We start from the raw sequence: 19,098 nt of genomic DNA, 5'->3' as shown, positions 1-19,098 counted from the left end.
GGATGCCTATTCTGGATATAACCAGATTCCCATGCATGCCCCCGACCAAGAGCATACAAGTTTCATCACAGATAAAGGGCTCTACTGCTACAATGTCATGCCATTCGGACTCAAGAATGCTGGAGCCACGTACCAGCGGCATGTAAACATGATGTTTTCAGAGCAAATAGGTAACAACATGGAAGTTTACGTTGATGACATGCTTGTAAAGTCTCAACTTAACAAGAACCATGTTGACGACCTCGAAGAGTGCTTTGGCGTACTCAGGAAATACAACATGAAGCTTGTAACGCCCCAAACTCCAGGGACCGTTACGGTGTGCCTTGTAAACAGTGCTAATCGAGTCATTTGGCCAAAATCGTGAACTAAGTATGATTAGCGGTTTAGGGATTAAAAACTTTGGTTAGGATGTAACGTTTCACTAGAACGTTTAATTTATACACTGGGATCCCAAAAATAAGTCTCAGAGTTTATTACAGAAAATATTTACAACAGGCCGTTCTAAGCGGCAAAACAGGGTTCAACCCTAGTTCCACTTTAAACCTCAGCCGTGGCGGACGAGCAGCTGCATATGTACACGTCATCACCTAAGCTCTCCAACTCAAGGATGGTCCAGCTTCCTCTTGCCTTTACCTGCACCACGTAGCACCCGTGATCCGAAGCCCAGCAAGAAAACATAATAAAGCATGATATAATATCAACAGCGATCATAATAACCATTCAGGACTATCAGTCCAAGCAAATAGGTGACAATAGCCAAAAGTCACAATAATGAGCATCGCTCCTTCTAGCCATGTGACGATAGGGTCACCAGGGCTCAACTGATAAGTGATCCTTTCATAAGTTTGATTAGGACAGGTGCAAGGTGAATGGTCACCAACATAACCTTCCTCCTGACTCTAGAGTCGTGCTATGGACAGCGTCCCTTGGCCATGTGACAAACAGTCACCGGGGTCATATACCTTGGCCATAAACATCTGGTCATAGACCAGGCAAGCGCTTATAAGTTCTTCGACCTTAGGGTCGGTCTAGCATTTATGCCATAGAGCCATTCAATGCGTGATTCTCGACTTAAGCTTGTTTAGGACAGGTGCAAGGTGATTAGTCACCAACATAACCTTCCTCACGACTCTAGAGTCGAAACTATGGACAACGTCCCTTAGCCATGTGACAAACGGTCACCGGGGTCATATACCTTGGCTATAGTCATCTGGTCGTAGACCAGGCAAGCGCTTATAAGTTCTTCGACCTTAGGGTCGGTCTGGAATTAATGCCATAGAGCCATTCAATGCGTAATTCTCGACTCTAGAGTCGGTCCCTGACTAGTCAGTGTCTTTCACTAGTAAGACATGCCACCAATCACATATCACATGTTCCACATCCATAAACGAGGCATTTAGCATGCTTACCAAACAGGTAGTAGTGCTATTAGGGCCATGCATAAACACAGAGGCTCAAGCTCTGAACAGTATCATACTCAGTATATAAAGCATGTCCCAAACACTTGTTTCTCATGCATCATATACAATAGATCCAGCAAACTAACATGCATCAATAACAGCCATGCATGTCACGTTTAATAACCAACCAACATGCATCAAGAATAGCCATGCATGTCATACATAATAGTCAACCGACATTCATCAATAATAGCCACGCATGACGTACTCATTAATTAACCAACATGCATCATAATAACCATGCATGTCTCATATACACAGGGTGCAGTTTTCTTACCTCAAAGTCGAGCTAAAACGATTTAAAGAACGACCCTTGAGAACGATCAACCTTTAGTCCTTTAGCGGTCACATAGTCATAACCAAACATAAGGTATCATCAATAAAAATGATCACTGAGGGTTCCCAAACCAAAACCCAGCCCCCGAGACATCAAATACTACTCAACCGGGTACTAGGTCCAACCCCGAGGCCTATGGCTTGAATCCCCAAGCTTAAAAACACATTTTTAGCAAAATTGACCTTAAGGGCCGCGGCCCTCCCCTGCTGCGCTGCGGCGCGCCCTCAAACAGAGAGGGCTCTCCCTCTGCCAGACGCCAAGGGCCGCGGCGCACCCCTGCTGCGCCGCAGCGCCCAGCCCAGAACAGCAAGAACGCCCACGCACGAACCAGTTTTCCCTGTGCGATTTCCTCTCAAACCAGCCCCTCAAACCTTCACAAAACCTCCCTCAAACATGTAATTAAACCCCCACATAACTCCCTTAGCTCACTCACATCAAACCCCAATCAAACCAACACTAAAACCCCCTTTGATTCACACTCCCCACATCAAAACGCTAAGGCTGAAACTAATGATCAAAACAGAGCATGCATAAAAACCAGTGGCTAAAGCTCACCTTGGAACCGGTTTTGGACCTCCCTCACAAGCCAAATCAAGTCTCCACTCCAGCCCTTAAGTTTCCCTAGCTTGAAACTCCACCAAGAACTCAAAAACCCTCAAAGGGTAGGTGAAGGAGATGATGTACGGGAGAAGAGGAAGCAAACCCCTGTTTTGCTCTGTTTATTCCACCACCTTCTACAGCCACTTAAATCTCATATATATCCACCCCCAAAATGACCAATTTGCCCTTGTGTCATCTAAAGTCTTCCAAGTTACTCTAGGGGTAAAGTTGGAACTTTTAGCTTAATCCGTTAATCATAATTAATGCTTCCCAATTCCCGCTAATTTCAATATCCTCAAACACCAACAATTCATATCCCGTTACCCTAAAATCCCCGGTAACGCCATAACCATAAACATCACCCCGAGACTCACCCCGAGCCCCGAGCTTAAACCCGTTATGACTAGACCGAACACTTACATCTCATGATCGTCTCATGTCGATAAGCTCGAACCAATCCACCTTGTAATGTGGCTATATTAAGTAATCACAATCATGCACCCAAAATATACAATTACGCCCACAGTGGCCAAATTACCAAAATACCCTTATAGTAATAAACACTCCCATATGCATGCATCCACCATCATATAATAATATAATTCACGTAAACATGCATATAATCATTAAATAACATAATAAATCAATTATGGCCCTCCCGGCCTCCTAATCAAGGTCCTAAACCTTATTAGGAAATTTGGGGCATTACAACTATCCCCTCCTTACAGAAATTTCGTCCTCGAAATTTACTCAACAGCTCGGAACAAGAATTCCACACGAATGACACAAATTTCCAATTCTCTAGGTCGTTTTCTCGACCTTATCATTCCTATAGCCTTACTATAACCCAAGGTTCCTTCTGTCTAACAGAACCTCATTACTTATGTCACAATCTGAACTGGCTATTCCTTACCGGAATACTTAACCTAACCTTCAGATCCTCATAATCAACCTCATAAGTTCCTTCAGCCCATGCCCCCTGCATGGAAGCGCATAACCCACTGTATACAACTGCCAGTGCCAAAAATAAAACTTATTTAGAGTCACCCTGCTCAGACCCAATCAGGATCCAACTGCTGAAACAAACTAGGGCTTAACTTGTCTTAATTCCTCACCCTTCTCTCATGGTGATACTTTAGAGGAGATACATTCTCCTACCTGGAATTCCACATTCTTATTTTCCAGTTCAATAATACTTTCCCATTTATTCTAAGAAATGAGCAACCAAAATTCAAGCTCCAGCAATCTCATAAATCCCTTGAACCACCTCAGGATCCAGACGTATATATATTACCTTACTCATCTTATAAGATGTTCCTCCAATAATAATTGGATAACCCTCTCTCTCCGATTTACCATCAGTCTGAGAGTAATAAACTGGACTGAGTTCCACTTATATACTCATTGCCTTTCTAACCCTTCCAAAACCTGGAAGTCACAATAAAGTCTTCATCTGATAAAATAGACCTTGAGTTCACGAAGGCTCCCTGCTCTTCTCACAAGGAGACTCAAATATGGATCAGCCGTACTATTCACCTACCCTTACTGATATAGTAACTCACTTGGACTCCCAGTCCACAATGACTTAATGTCAATTCATACCGATCCATCGACCTGGGAATCCCACTGCATAACCCACCGCGATGCTCTCTTATTCCCACTATGAAATACCCAAAGGCTGTAATGGCCTTGCTGTTTCCTGATATTCTGCCTCGACCTGCTAACAGGTTAAGAGCTTTTCACACATCTCATTACTTCCCTCTTCACCTCAGGCCATCACTATAAAATTTCCATATTATGTTACCCTTTCACAATGCCTGAATGAAACAAATAAAAGAATAGCATGAGATTCATCCAGAATCTCCCAGTTAACCTCAATGTCCATCGGATCCCAAGTCCGATCTCTATACCACCATAAATCATGTTTGTCACTATACAACCTTTAGCTAATCCAGCTAAAGCTTTCCATTCAACCTTGCCTGTCTATGGCTCACTTAACCATCTTTCCTTTTATCTTTCTTGAGAGAATAATCTCAAACAATAAACTGGCCACTTGACCTACCAGAAACTTTACTCCAGTTCTGGACAGATTCTTTAATCAACATGTTGCATAGGCAAACACTTTTCTTTATCACCAGGATGTCATAACAATCCACTAACTGATCCTGGTCCATACAGACCCAACACTTTCTTCCCAAGGCACCTGAAATATCTTTACTATCCATGGACCTTCCTGTCCCCAAGGCACTTTTCACTCTTGGCAATTCTCCGCAGAGAAAGCACCACTATTCCATCGTCCAAGACGATCATAAATCCCATTCAAATAAACCTTTGAATGCTTTATTCATCTGACTCACAAACACTTAGTATCAAACAATTCTCAAGATATGCTCAGCACTCGCAGTGCTCTAATCTGATACCAACACAACTCTTTACTTGATTTCCTCACGTTGATCTCTAACTGGTCTTAACCAGATCCAAGATCCACTTCAAAGGATTTCATCTTACCCAGCAATTAAACCTTTAATTCTTATAATTCCACTGAGCCACTCAAAACAATGTTTACATCTGATTCCATCTCTGGTATTAAATCAATCACCAATCTCATATTCTTTTAATAAAAAGAAGGCCTGGCAGACTATCTGGTAACCCATACTCATAACCCACAGACTAATCCAGTCTGTCCTGATCTCACTAACACAATCTAGGTGGTATCCACCACACTGGCTAAGAGTTCCATGCACCACCCTGCACAAACTCCAGCCCTCACATCCGATACCATAAACATATCAAATCCATGCACAGTGCCAATTGTCACAAGACTCTTTGCTCGCAAGCTCAAGAATTACTATACTTCCCTTGCCATTCAATACTGCTCTTTAATTACTTAACCAATCCAAACCCTGGATCAAACCAAAGCCTGTCATAACCAGCTTTATCAAAATCCCCGATGAGTCCTTGCCATAACCCAGCTTATCTCTTAAGTTGCCAATACCATGTTACATTTCCCATCATAACACAACCATGTGACCCACACATACCATCAATATACCCTTCTCTGTATACATACCAACAAAAGAATAACATGGCGCCAAAGCCAAACAACATAATCCACAGCTTAGAACTAGAAAACTGACCTGTCATCCCCGAGGAGCTAGTCTCGGTCTCAGACTCCGATTGCCCCGGGATAAACACTCGAGTTGGAATCGAGCTATCTATCCCCTTTTGCTCAACCTTCTTCCGCACTGGGCAATTCTTCTTACGATGCCCAAACATTCTGCAAAAGAAGCAGGCCTTTGCTCGGCACACTCCAAGGTGATGCCTCTTGCACCGAGTGCATACCGGATATGTCTTCTGACCTTCCTTGCTACCTGTTCCAATAAGTGGAGGTACCACTATCTGAGCTCCATACTCTCCAGCACTTTGCTGCCCAACTACTATACTCTCAACAGCAAGAGCCTTCTCCACCACCTGAGCATAGGTAGAGACTTCATGCACTGGAGCAACTCTAATGCCCTGAGCTATTCCAGGATTCAACCCCTGAATAAACCTTTCCTTCCGAGCCACATCTGTGGGTACCATGTCTAAGGCAAACTTGGCCAACTCATCAAATTTAGTAACATACTCGGTCACTGACGCATTGCCCTGAACAAGATTCATGAACTCATTCATCTTGGCAGTCTTAGCTACATCACAATAATACTTCTCATTAAACAGTTGCCTAAATTCTTTCCAGTCCATCACAGCTGTGTCTCGTGTTTGGGATACTACCTCCCACCATGTCCGGGCATCATCCCGCAGTACACATGTAACACAGATCACTCTATCATGACCTACCAACCCCATACTATCAAGAATGGAGCTGATCATACCTATCCATTGCTGAGCTCCGAATGGATCTAGGCCTCCCTCAAAGATCGGAGGATAAAACCTCAGGAATCTTTCACAGAGCAATTCCCACCTGTTCTCAACCCTAGGCTGAGCTGAAACTGATGCCACCCCTGGCATAGCAAAGGAAGAGGTACTCCCCAACAGACCCCGCTGTTGCTTCAAATACCTGATCTCTTCCTCCTGCCTCTGCAATCTTAATTGCAAATCTGTAAGCGTCTGCTGAACATGCAGAGATGCAGACGAAGAACTAATACCCTGGCTGTAACTCCCAACCCTTGTATAACTATCACCAGGCCTCATAATCTGCCTTGAGTATAAACCTGCTGATTCAATCTGCAGTCAATAACTTGATCCATTAGTCACAATAACCATATCAAGGGCTTTTCCCACGGGATAAACCTTACCACACCACAATCATAAACCACTTGCAGTGCTGCAAACATGCCCATGGCTTTCATACTTTACTCATATTCCCTGCTCTTCCAATACTCAAACCATGCTTCTAACCCCAGCATGCAAAGAACACAATTATATATATATATATTCGCAGAGCAGATAACCATATGATCACAATCATATATACATATATATTCACGGAGCATATAATCAAATAGTCAAGAGCCAGGCTCTATCAGAATCTCATGCTCCCTAGTACAATGTGCACGTAAATCATCCACATTTTATTCATACAGCTATGCACATAGCTACAGAAATATTTACCATTCCTTGAGTGAAGCTATCTTCAGTGATGAGTGTACATGCCCAGCTTGTTCTCAGGAACCATAAACCTTGGCTCGCTCTGATACCAAGTTGTAACGCCCCAAACTCCAAGGACCGTTACGGTGTGCCTTGTAAACAGTGCTAATCGAGTCATTTGGCCAAAATCGTGAACTAAGTATGATTAGCGGTTTAGGGATTAAAAACTTTGGTTAGGATGTAACGTTTCACTAGAACGTTTAATTTATACACTGGGATCCCGAAAATAAGTCTCAGAGTTTATTACAGAAAATATTTACAACAGGTCGTTCTAAGCGGCAAAACAGGGTTCAACCCTAGTTCCACTTTAAACCTCGGCCGTGGCGGACGAGCAGCTGCATATGTACACGTCATCACCTAAGCTCTCCAACTCAAGGATGGTCCAGCTTCCTATTGCCTTTACCTGCACCACGTAGCACCCGTGAGCCGAAGCCCAGCAAGAAAACACAATAAAGCATGATATAATATCAACAACGATCATAATAACCATTCAGGACTATCAGTCCAAGCAAATAGGTGACAATAGCCAAAAGTCACAATAATGAGCATCGCTCCTTTTAGCCATGTGACGATAGGGTCACCAGGGCTCAACTGATAAGTGATCCTTTCATAAGTTTGATTAGAACAGGTGCAAGGTGAATGGTCACCAACATAACCTTCCTCCCGACTCTAGAGTCGTGCTATGGACAGTGTCCCTTGGCCATGTGACAAACAGTCACCGGGGTCATATACCTTGGCCATAAGCATCTGGTCATAGACCAAGAAAGCGCTTATAAGTTCTTCGACCTTAGGGTCGGTCTAGCATTTATGCCATAGAGCCATTCAATGCGTGATTCTTGACTTAAGCTTGTTTAGGACAGGTGCAAGGTGATTAGTCACCAACATAACCTTCCTCACGACTCTAGAGTCGAAACTATGGACAACGTCCCTTAGCCATGTGACAAACGGTCACCGGGGTCATATACCTTGGCTATAGTCATCTGGTCGTAGACCAGGCAAGCGCTTATAAGTTCTTCGACCTTAGGGTCGGTCTGGCATTAATGCCATAGAGCCATTCAATGCGTAATTCTCGACTCTAGAGTCGGTCCCTGACTAGTTAGTGTCTTTCACTAGTAAGACATGCCACCAATCACATATCACATGTTCCACATCCATAAACGAGGCATTTAGCATGCTTACCAAACAGGTAGTAGTGCTATTAGGGCCATGCATAAACACAGAGGCTCAAGCTCTGAACAGTATCATACTCAGTATATAAAGCATGTCCCAAACACATGTTTCTCATGCATCATATGCAATAGATCCAGCAAACTAACATGCATCAATAACAGCCATGCATGTCACGTTTAATAACCAACCAACATGCATCAAGAATAGCCATGCATGTCATACATAATAGTCAACCGACATTCATCAATAATAGCCACGCATGACGTACTCATTAATCAACCAACATGCATCATAATAACCATGCATGTCTCATATACACAGGGTGCAGTTTTCTTACCTCAAAGTCGAGCTAAACCGATTTAAAGAACGACCCTTGAGAACGATCAACCTTTAGTCCTTTAGCAGTCACCTAGTCATAACCAAACATAAGGTATCATCAATAAAAATGATCACTGAGGGTTCCCAAACCAAAACCCAGCCCCCGAGACATCAAATACTACTCAACCGGGTACTAGGTCCAACCCCGAGGCCTATGGCTTGAATCCCCAAGCTTAAAAACACATTTTTAGCAAAATTGACCTTAAGGGCCGCGGCCCTCCCCTGCTGCGCCGCGGCGCGCCCTCAAACAGAGAGGGCTCTCCCTCTGCCAGACGCCAAGGGCCGCGACGCACCCCTGCTGCGCCGCGGCGCCCAGCCCAGAACAGCAAGAACGCCCACGCACGAACCAGTTTTCCCTGTGCGATTTCCTCTCAAACCAGCCCCTCAAACCTTCACAAAACCTCCCTCAAACATGTAATTAAACCCCCACATAACTCCCTTAGCTCACTCACATCAAACCCCAATCAAACCAACACTAAAGCCCCCTTTGATTCACACTCCCCACATCAAAACTCTAAGGCTGAAACTAATGATCAAAACAGAGGATGCATAAAAACCAGTGGCTAAAGCTCACCTTGGAACCGGTTTTGGACCTCCCTCACAAGCCAAATCAAGTCTCCACTCCAGCCCTTAAGTTTCCCTAGCTTGAAACTCCACCAAGAACTCAAAAACCCTCAAAGGGGAGGTGAAGGAGATGATGTACGGGAGAAGAGGAAGCAAACCCCTGTTTTGCTCTGTTTATTCCACCACCTTCTACAGCCACTTAAATCTCATATATATCCACCCCCAAAATGACCAATTTGCCCTTGTGTCATCTAAAGTCTTCCAAGTTACTCTAGGGGTAAAGTTGGAACTTTTAGCTTAATCCGTTAATCATAATTAACGCTTCCCAATTCCCGCTAATTTCAATATCCTCAAACACCAACAATTCATATCCCGTTACCCTAAAATCCCCGGTAACGCCATAACCATAAACATCACCCCGAGACTCACCCCGAGCCCCGAGCTTAAACCCGTTATGACTAGACCGAACACTTACATCTCATGATCGTCTCTTGTCGATAAGCTCGAACCAATCCACCTTGTAATGTGGATGTATTAAGTAATCACAATCATGCACCCAAAATATACAATTACGCCCACAGTGGCCAAATTACCAAAATACCCTTATAGTAATAAACACTCCCATATGCATGCATCCACCATCATATAATAATATAATTCACGTAAACATGCATATAATCATTAAATAACATAATAAATCAATTATGGCCCTCCCGGCCTCCTAATCAAGGTCCTAAACCTTATTAGGAAATTTGGGGCATTACAACTATCCCCTCCTTACAGAAATTTCGTCCTTAAATGGGCTGTTGAGCTCGGACAGTTCGAGATCACTTACCATCCAAGAACGACCATTAAGGCACAAGCCTTGGCAGACTTCATAGTTGAGTGCACTGGTATAGCCGGCGACGAGGTAATAACCACGGCCCACGAGCTGTGGAAACTTTACGTCGACGGCTCGTCAAATGAAAATGGAGCGGGGGCAGGAGTTATTCTGATCACTCCTGCAGGGAGCAAATTTCACTCTGCTTTAAGATTTGGCTTTAAAGCATCTAATAACGAAGCTGAGTACGAGGCTTTACTTGCGGGACTACGAATAGAAAAAGAGCTCAAGGCCAAAGCTATACATTGCTACAGCGACTCCCAGCTCGTGGTTAATCAAATCTTGGGAGAATACCAGGCTCGTGGCACAAGAATGGCAGCTTATCTGGAGAAGGCAAAATCCGCATTGGAGTATTTCGAGTTTTATGCAATCGAACAGGTTCCCCGAGAACAAAACTCAAATGCAGATGCCTTAGCTCGGCTCGCCACTTCCGCCGAAAATGAAGAGCTGAATGTTATACCCATAGAACACCTATCAGCACCCAGCATTACTTAGCCAGACGAGGAAGATGTGTGTATGATTGAAACAGAACCAACCTGGATGAGTCCGATAGTTGATTATCTCGAAAATGGAATTCTTCCAAGAGATCGAAATCAAGCTCGAAGGTTGATGTATCAACTTCCTCGTTACACCATTCTGGACGGAAAGTTATACAGAAGAGGGTACTCCATGCCGTTGCTTAGATGTGTAACTCCTCCCGAGGCTAAGAAGATCATTGAAGAAATTCATGAAGGGTTCTGCGGAGACCATACCGAGGGGCATAGCCTATCCAAGAAGATTATACGCCAAGGATATTTCTGGCCAACCATTAAAACGGACTCCTTCGAGTACGTGAAAAAGTGCGACAAATGCCAGAGATTCGCCATGATACCCCGAGCTCCACCTTCCGAACTGACCATGTTGACATCCCCATGGCCTTTCGCAGTATGGGGCATCGACCTCATAGGCTCACTCCCAACTGGCAAAGGTGGAGTTAAATATGCTGTGGTCGCCGTTGATTACTTCACGAAATGGACGGAGGCTGAACCATTGGCGACCATAACTTCGAAAAAGATCCTTGATTTCGTGGTAAAGAACATCGTATGCCGATATGGAGTACCAAGAAAGATTGTATCTGATAACGGAACCCAGTTTGATTGCGACTTATTCACCAACTTTTGTAACAAGAACGGTATAATAAAGAGTTTTTCGTCAGTGGCTCACCCTCAAGCGAATGGTCAGGTCGAAGCCGTTAACAAAACTCTCAAGAGCTCTCTAAAGAAAAAGTTGGAGGAGGCAAAGGGACGATGGCCCGAGGAATTGCCTCAAGTCCTTTGGGGATATAGGACTACAGCTCGGACTTCAACAGGACATACTCCGTTCTCTCTAGCGTACGGCTGCGAGGCGATGTTGCCCATCGAGGTCGAAATTCCAACGATCCGAACTCAGATTTATGGTCAAAGTTCCAATCATACTCAGCTCAAAGAAACTCTAGACTTGATCGAAGAAAAAAGAGAAGAGGCTCAGCTGAGAAATGCTGCTTACCAGCAACGAACCACGAGATATTTCAATAAAAGGGTCCGAGATCGAAAGTTTGGAGTAGGAGACCTGATTTTGAGACGCGTATTCTTAGCAACCCGAGATCCAGCAGCTGGGGTGCTCGGGCCAAACTGGGAAGGACCATACCAGATAGAATCAGTCATCCGACCTGGCTTATGCAAACTTGCGAGATTAGATGGGAGCCTGATACCACGAGCATGGAATGGTGAACACCTTAGACCATATTATCAATAGTGTAGGAGGTGTTGCCTGTAACCATGAATTTCTATCTGTACTAGTTTGTTTGTTTTTGAATTTCATCAAATAAAAGGTCTGCTTTGTTCCACATGTAATGTATTTTTATTTTTTCAATCTCCCTTAATCTAATAACCTATGGTCACACTCATAGGATATTAAGGGGGCATCATTGGTATACATACCACGAGCTTAAAAAATAATAAATATATATAAAGTATTTGGATGTAACCAAGTACGCGATTTAGATAGTTCGGACATAACCGAATTATCAAAGACAAAGTATTTGGATGTAACCAAGTACGCGATTTAGATAGTTTGGACATAACCGAATTATAAAAAACAAAGTATTTGGACATGACCAAATACGCGAGCTTAGATAGATCGGATATAACCGACCATCAAGAACCTAAAACATTTGGAGTTAACCAGATATGCAAACACAACAGGTTTGGAACAAACCAGCCAAAAAATTAGTCGATGATAAGTAGGAAACTAAACCTATTTCGAGATAAGTCGAGATCGAGGCTGAAATATCTTAAAGAAAAATAGTTTCGAACTCTTAACCTCGGAGCAAGAACTGAGGATGAGGAAAAGTGACTAAACAAAAAAAGATATAACCAGATCATTCATATTACACACCATATAAGTACTCTTGAGTTCATGGTAAAAGTAATATCCGACCTTGATAAGTAATGAGGTCGGAAGCGGATAATTCGAATAAACTATGCATGAATGCATCGAATTTCGAACCTAAAAATCCAAACTATGTTTGTATAAATAAATAAACATAACCGGTTCATCAATGAAAAAATGTGCAAAATATTTCGAGCCAAGAAATGTAAGCATATAAAAGAATAGTAAAGGGAATTGTATCAGCCCCGTGGGCATAAATTAAAATAATTACAGAAATAAGGGGACGCAGCCTCGAAAACTGATCTCCCTGAGGTCAGATTCAAAGAAGAGGACTCTCCTTGGCCTTCTCAGCATCAGTGGCACCGGACCCCTCAGGACGAATAGCATGACTATCCTCCTGAGCTTCCTCCGAAACAGTGCCCGGAGCAGCCTTTTCCTTCTCGAGCTGCTCAGCCTTCTCCTTCTCAAGCCGTTCAGCCTCTTCCTTCTCGAGCCAAGCATTCCATCGCTCAAGAAACGGCGCCTCGTGGGGACCCAAAAAGCTGGTGTCAAGCTCTTCGTTATAAGCCCACATCCGCTACATGGCTGAGTCAACCGCCGTTTCCTTCTTTTCTTTGTACTCGACAGTAAGGCGAGCTTTGACATCCTCTATAAGGTCGAAGGTGGCGGTCTTGTCCTCCTCGAGCTTCTTATTGGTCTCCCGAAGTTGGGTGTTATCTTTCTTTTGCTCCTCGAGTTCAGTTTTCAGCTTTCCGAGCTCCTTGGCCATTTCCTCACGCTCCTTAACCACTGCCTCGAGCTTAGTATTCGTCGCCTTCAGATCGTCGTTCGCTCTAAGGTGGAGGTCTCTCTCCTCTTGAGCATGAGTCTTGCTCGAATGGATCTCGTTGTTCAGCTCGTAATTGAGCTGGGCAGTGAAGGCAAGAGCCTGAAAAAAGAAAGAAACCACCATTAGTCTCAGGACAGTATGAATGTAAGCAAAAGTAATAAAGAAGGATACTTACCGCGGCAGTGTGTTCGATACTCTTCTCGTACAGGACAGTGCGGTCTCGGGTGCCAGTTAGGCACTGCCACTGAGGAGCCTCGAAACTGCCGTAGCTCTGGCCGATCCGGGACATGACATCCAAAATCAGCGTAGATCCATGAGGTCCGGCAGCGTTATCCACCACATACGAGTCCATATGGGTGGAGATGGTTAGCTTCTGAGCTCGAGAAGTAGAAGGTCTCTTGGCGAGCTGAGCAGAAGACGTTTGACCCGCCACAGGAGGTCGGGATTCGACCACGGCAGGGGTACCAGCTTGCGAGGCCGGTGCCACCGCAGGGACGACAGCCTGTGGGATCGTAGGGGCGCTGATCTGGCCAGTCGGCGTAGTAGCAGAGCTCGAAGCCGGCGGGGGAAGAGGAGGCGTTTTCTTAGATCTCTTGGAGCCTTTCCCCGGCTGGCTGGTCTTCACCGACCCTGCCCTGGGGCGTTTGCTCCTCTTGGCGCTTGCATTGTCGATAAGGGCGTCGAGGTCGGAGTCCATCTTGCCTGCACAAGTCACAACACTAAGTCAGTAAAAGAGAAATTTACAACAAGTAATTTCGGTATCAGACACAGAGTGATATGAAGGAAACCTAACTGGAACTCTCCCCCGAGCTCGAACTTGGGGACCATGAAATTCCCCCATCTTCAGAGGAGGCGGGGGGAGTGTCTTCCCTATAAGTAGGGGATAACCTCGAGAGGTCCCTATAGTCATTGGTCCCGTACTGTACCGCTATCCCATTCCACACCTCGTCCGTGGTGTACATGGTATCATATTTCCCGAGCCCATTATCGAACCTATGGACACAGTTGTCTACCCAACTCCATATGTAGAAGTGGTATCTATCCTGTGGGCACGAGACTAACCTATTGGGCCTGTGTTCTAGTAGTGTGGGGGACCACATCCTCGAAGTAGGGAGGACTTTACCTTCATCTGAGTCCGAGCTCGAGGCTTCATCGTTGTCCTCATTTCCGGACCGCGGAATCCTCAGACGAACTGGGAGTGTTGGCCTTCTCTCTCTCCTCGGAGGAAGAGCGCCTGTGGGCAGGGGCACCTCCTCCCAACGTTCGTATTTTTTATTAGACCAATCAGAGGTTGACTGGCCTTCTCCCAACAACCCACAGGCTCGGAGCTTGCCCTCTTGAAGAAGATACGAAAGGGACCTCCTGCCGTAAGGAAGTCGGAGCAAGGCCTCTCTGTGCTCCCCCATTGCCTTGGTGGGGGAGGGACGCTTAAAATTAGCTGAAAAGTGAAACACATTTCGGCTAAGTACGGTCTTAAGGGCTAAAATTCCGAGCTCAAAAAAAAAATAATAATAAAAGTAACAAGAGTACTTACGAATCCGCCTGAACGAACGATGTCGAGACAGGGACAAACCATCTGTCCAGAAAAAAGCCTTTTTGGAGTCAGGAGGGTGGTTTGGAAGATCTTCAAAAATCTTCGTCTCCTTGGGGTAGCTCGAAAGATAATAAAAACCATCTCCTCCCCGAGCTCGGGAGGGGTTACTTTTCAAACAAAAGAGATATAAGATCTCTTGAGGTGAGGGTCCTTCCCACCCCAGCTCGTGGAACAAGGACCTCAGGGCAGACAACACCCTGTATGAATTGGTGTTGAGTTGGAACGGAGCCAACCCAATGAAATCAGCGAAGTCTCTGAAAAAGGACTTCAAGGGCAGCAGAGCTCCTGCCCTCATATGTTCCTGGCTCCAGGCTGAGTACTTCACACTAACGTCGCAGCCCCCAGGGGCAAAACAGCTCCGTTCATGACTAGCTGGAGCTCGACACTTCAGGGTGTCCAACGAACTAAGGCCATGGAGGGCCAAAATGTCAGTTATTTGGTCGGTGGTGGTAACCGAGCTCTGGTAGTGCTCGGCTTCGAACATCTCCCTCCGAGGCTGTGAGGACGAAGGTTCTGCCATTAAAGAAAATTGGAGTTCCCCTGGAAGATATGCAACCGTGACTTTTAACGCAGGGTCGAGGGGAATTGGCCTAGGTCCTGGGTTGGGCTCCGGATAGATGGCCTCCCGAAGAACTCTTCTCTTCTTTTCAATGACCTCGTCTATCTGACGGCGATAGTGAGCTCGAGTGTCCTCTTGCTCGCGCGCAAGCTCGTATTCTTGTATCCGACGCTGATTCCGGACGAACAGTGATTCTGGGCTCGGAGATTTAGGCTCGTAAGGGATGGCTCGCAATGACCCCCACCGTCTTTCCAGATTCTGTGACATCTAACGAGAAAGAAAAAATGGTGAGGGCCATGCATGCAAGAATCACGAGCTCGATGGTGTGAGCTCGGGGATTTAGGAACAAGAAATTAAATGTTAAGACCCTTACTAAAGAGTCAGAGCGTGTGTCCCACGGGAGAGAAAAGGGAGCGTGGAAGATTTTTTGAAAATCCCGAAATTCAAGGGAAAGAAAGGTGGCGGTTAGCCAGGAATGGCATTCTCGGTTTTCGTGCATTTGTCAAGGACAAGGGTTTTTACCCGAAAACTTATTAGGCAAGAAACATGGCCTAAAATTTTCAAAACCCAGAAAATTGAGACTTTGCTCAAACGTTAAAACTGGATACAAACCAGTGATGCGAAGTCCAGCAGGAGAAGTCTAGAAAACTTGAAAGCCTATCGAAATGAAACCCCCTATCTTATTGTGCTAAGAACGTAAACTAGCATACACAGCAAAAATAGTATAAAAAGAAAAAACAACAGAAATGGCATACTTACACAGTGATGGTGATTGCAGAGAAATCGTCGACTGAAGAAGAGGTTGCAAGAAAGAACTCACTGACTCGAACAGACCAGGATTTCTTTGTTTCTTGGGTCGAGAAAACATGCGCAGGACAGAAGCTTCTTAGGAGAGTCTGGTTTTCTGGTTGTTTTTCTTTTCTTGCTTATGATGAACAAACGTGAAGAAGAAGTTGAAGAGGGGGGGGGGGGGGGGGTCTTGTATATATAGGTGGAAAAATGGAATTAATCGGGAGCGTCGAATGAAATCCTCACTAGATCGAACGGATGGGGATCAATGACAAGAAGGCGCCGAAAATTTGTCAGATGGACGATTGTGGGCATGTTTCCAAGGTACTCAAGTGCCTAAAGTGAGCAATACCCAGCTGACGCGTGTCCATTTTCAAAGGTGTGACGGTACAGTTCTCAGAGAAAGTAGTTCAAAAGTTTCCTTCTCTTAGGATTCGAACAAATACTTTTGAGGGGGCAAGATGTTATACCCAGATTTCGAGCTATAGTAAATATGACCTCGAAAGCTGAGTTCGCAATAAATGGTCTCGTGAGGGTTAGGGTATGCTCTAGGATTGCTAAATTTATCTGTTGACGAAAAACGGCGTCAACAGTGTGTTTGCTAAATTTAAAATACCATATTATGTGTGATATTTAAATTTGTAGTCAAAATTTTAGTATTGTAATGCTTAACAAAATCACTCTTATAACCTTTTTGAACGTATAGGTGAACTTTGAGACTGTAGTGGTAGGAATGGTGACCTCGGTGACAAGAGATCGATCAAGTCCCACACAATACAAATCATACCACTGGCGACTGGGACTGTTTGGGTCAAAGTGTTAGAATAGTGACTTTAATAAGTCACATATGGATTTCATACTTATGCATCACCTCGCACAAAATAGACCTATTGGATACAAAATGAACAGTTCGATTGAGGTCTTTTCCCACATACTACAATCGTACCACTATTAAGACATTGTACCTATATGGGTAAAATAGTACAACTTGGATGTAACACTTAAATATTATCTTGAACAAAATAAAAATATTGGAGATAAAATGAAACGTTCGATTGAGCTCCTGTAAGTGAGATGACCACTCATACCACTAATACCTCGATCGAGCTCTTGTCAACCAGACCATCATTTGTATTGCTAGTCTTAGAGTTCACTTAAATGTTTGAAATTGATATAATAGTGAATTTTGTAAGCGTTAAAATATGAAAATTTGAATTAGAAATTACAATGTCACAAATAATATAGTATTTTAAATTTATCAAACACACATATTATGGTATAGATAATATAAAGTTGATTTAATAAATATTATATATTTTTTAAAATAATAATAACATATTTAATTTTTTTTATATTATTATTTTCACTAATATTTTCGAAAATAATATGTCACACATATTATAATATAAGCTCAATTTTATAACTATATGTAACAACATTAATATCATATTATGTATTATAAAAAAAATAATTTTTTTTATTATGTTTAAGACTATTTTTTTGATAAAATAAATATCACACATACTACAATATAACTAATATATTGTAGTATTAAAATTCACCATTATATGTAACAACATATATATCATTTATCAAATAACAAAAATATTTAATTTCTTAATTATATATATATGATTAATGTTATTATAAAGTCAATGGTGTAGATAATATAAACTCATATGTAACAATTTTATGGAATATTTGCAAAAAAAAGTACGAAATAACATAAATTGTAATAACACATAGTACTTGATTAATTTGGAAAGTTACAATTGGATTATTTATATATTATGTCTTTATTTTTTTAATAATTAACTTGTTTTATTATTCTATGCAATAAACACTTCACAATTTCTTCAAAAACAAACAAACAAACACACCCCCACACAAAACTGAGATTCTATATTATTTTACTCAACAAAAAAAAAACAAGTTTCATCCACAATCACCAACTATGTCTATGATTAACATTTCTGATACAACCTATTCTAAAAATAAGAAACCTCTCCATCTTCTTAGTCCAATGATCGTGATAGAGTTCGTGATGTGTTACTCTGTGACATGTGTAATGACGATGAAGTAGAGTCCTCACCGAAGAAGATAAAGATTGAACCAATTAGTGATGATGAGAAAGATGTCAAGTCGTGTGATGTTTCTCCTGGTGCACCTAGAATTTATTCTCTTTTTTTAAAGATTTTGATAACAGTATCAATCATATGATTGAAATGAATAAGTTCATGGATGGACTTTTTGAAGAGGTTGCAAAGTTTTCCTCAATTTATTTTTTTTAATATGTTTTTTATGAGTTTAATTGTGTTTTGTTAGCATATGTTTCATTATTGTTTGGTGTTATTTAGAACATTGCCTCATTTTATATTATGTTTTTGTTTAAATAATCCATATTAATGAAAGCTTTTTTTTTTCTTATTTGGCCCCTTTATTTTAATAGTTTTCTTATTAAATAAATTATTACGAGACTAACACTGCGATCTTATAAACAAATTCAGGCATATGTTCTTTTCTTATAATTTTTTTTAAGTTATGATGTTATTAAAAATAATGTCAACTAAAAAAACGTAATTAATTCATTTTTGAAAAAAATAATTGTAATTACTTTTCAATGAATAACCTCTATTAAATAAATTGATTACAGATGTAAAAAAAATTATTGCTTTTATATATGGAAACAATAGAATCATAATTTTTCAATATTTATTACAGGCTATTAAATAGACCCAAACAACCCATGACATTAGATCTCAATCAATGTAATGGTTAAAAATAAGTTTAAAAATTGATGTAAAAAATGGCGTGGATTGTGAAAATTGAATGATGATTATATGACAATTTTGATAATTATAGTAATTGGTCAAAATCAAAAT

This window comes from Humulus lupulus, chromosome 3, assembly GCF_963169125.1.
Source record: "Humulus lupulus chromosome 3, drHumLupu1.1, whole genome shotgun sequence".
Taxonomy (NCBI): Eukaryota; Viridiplantae; Streptophyta; class Magnoliopsida; order Rosales; family Cannabaceae; genus Humulus; species Humulus lupulus.
Note: the sequence above shows the minus strand (reverse complement) of the source record.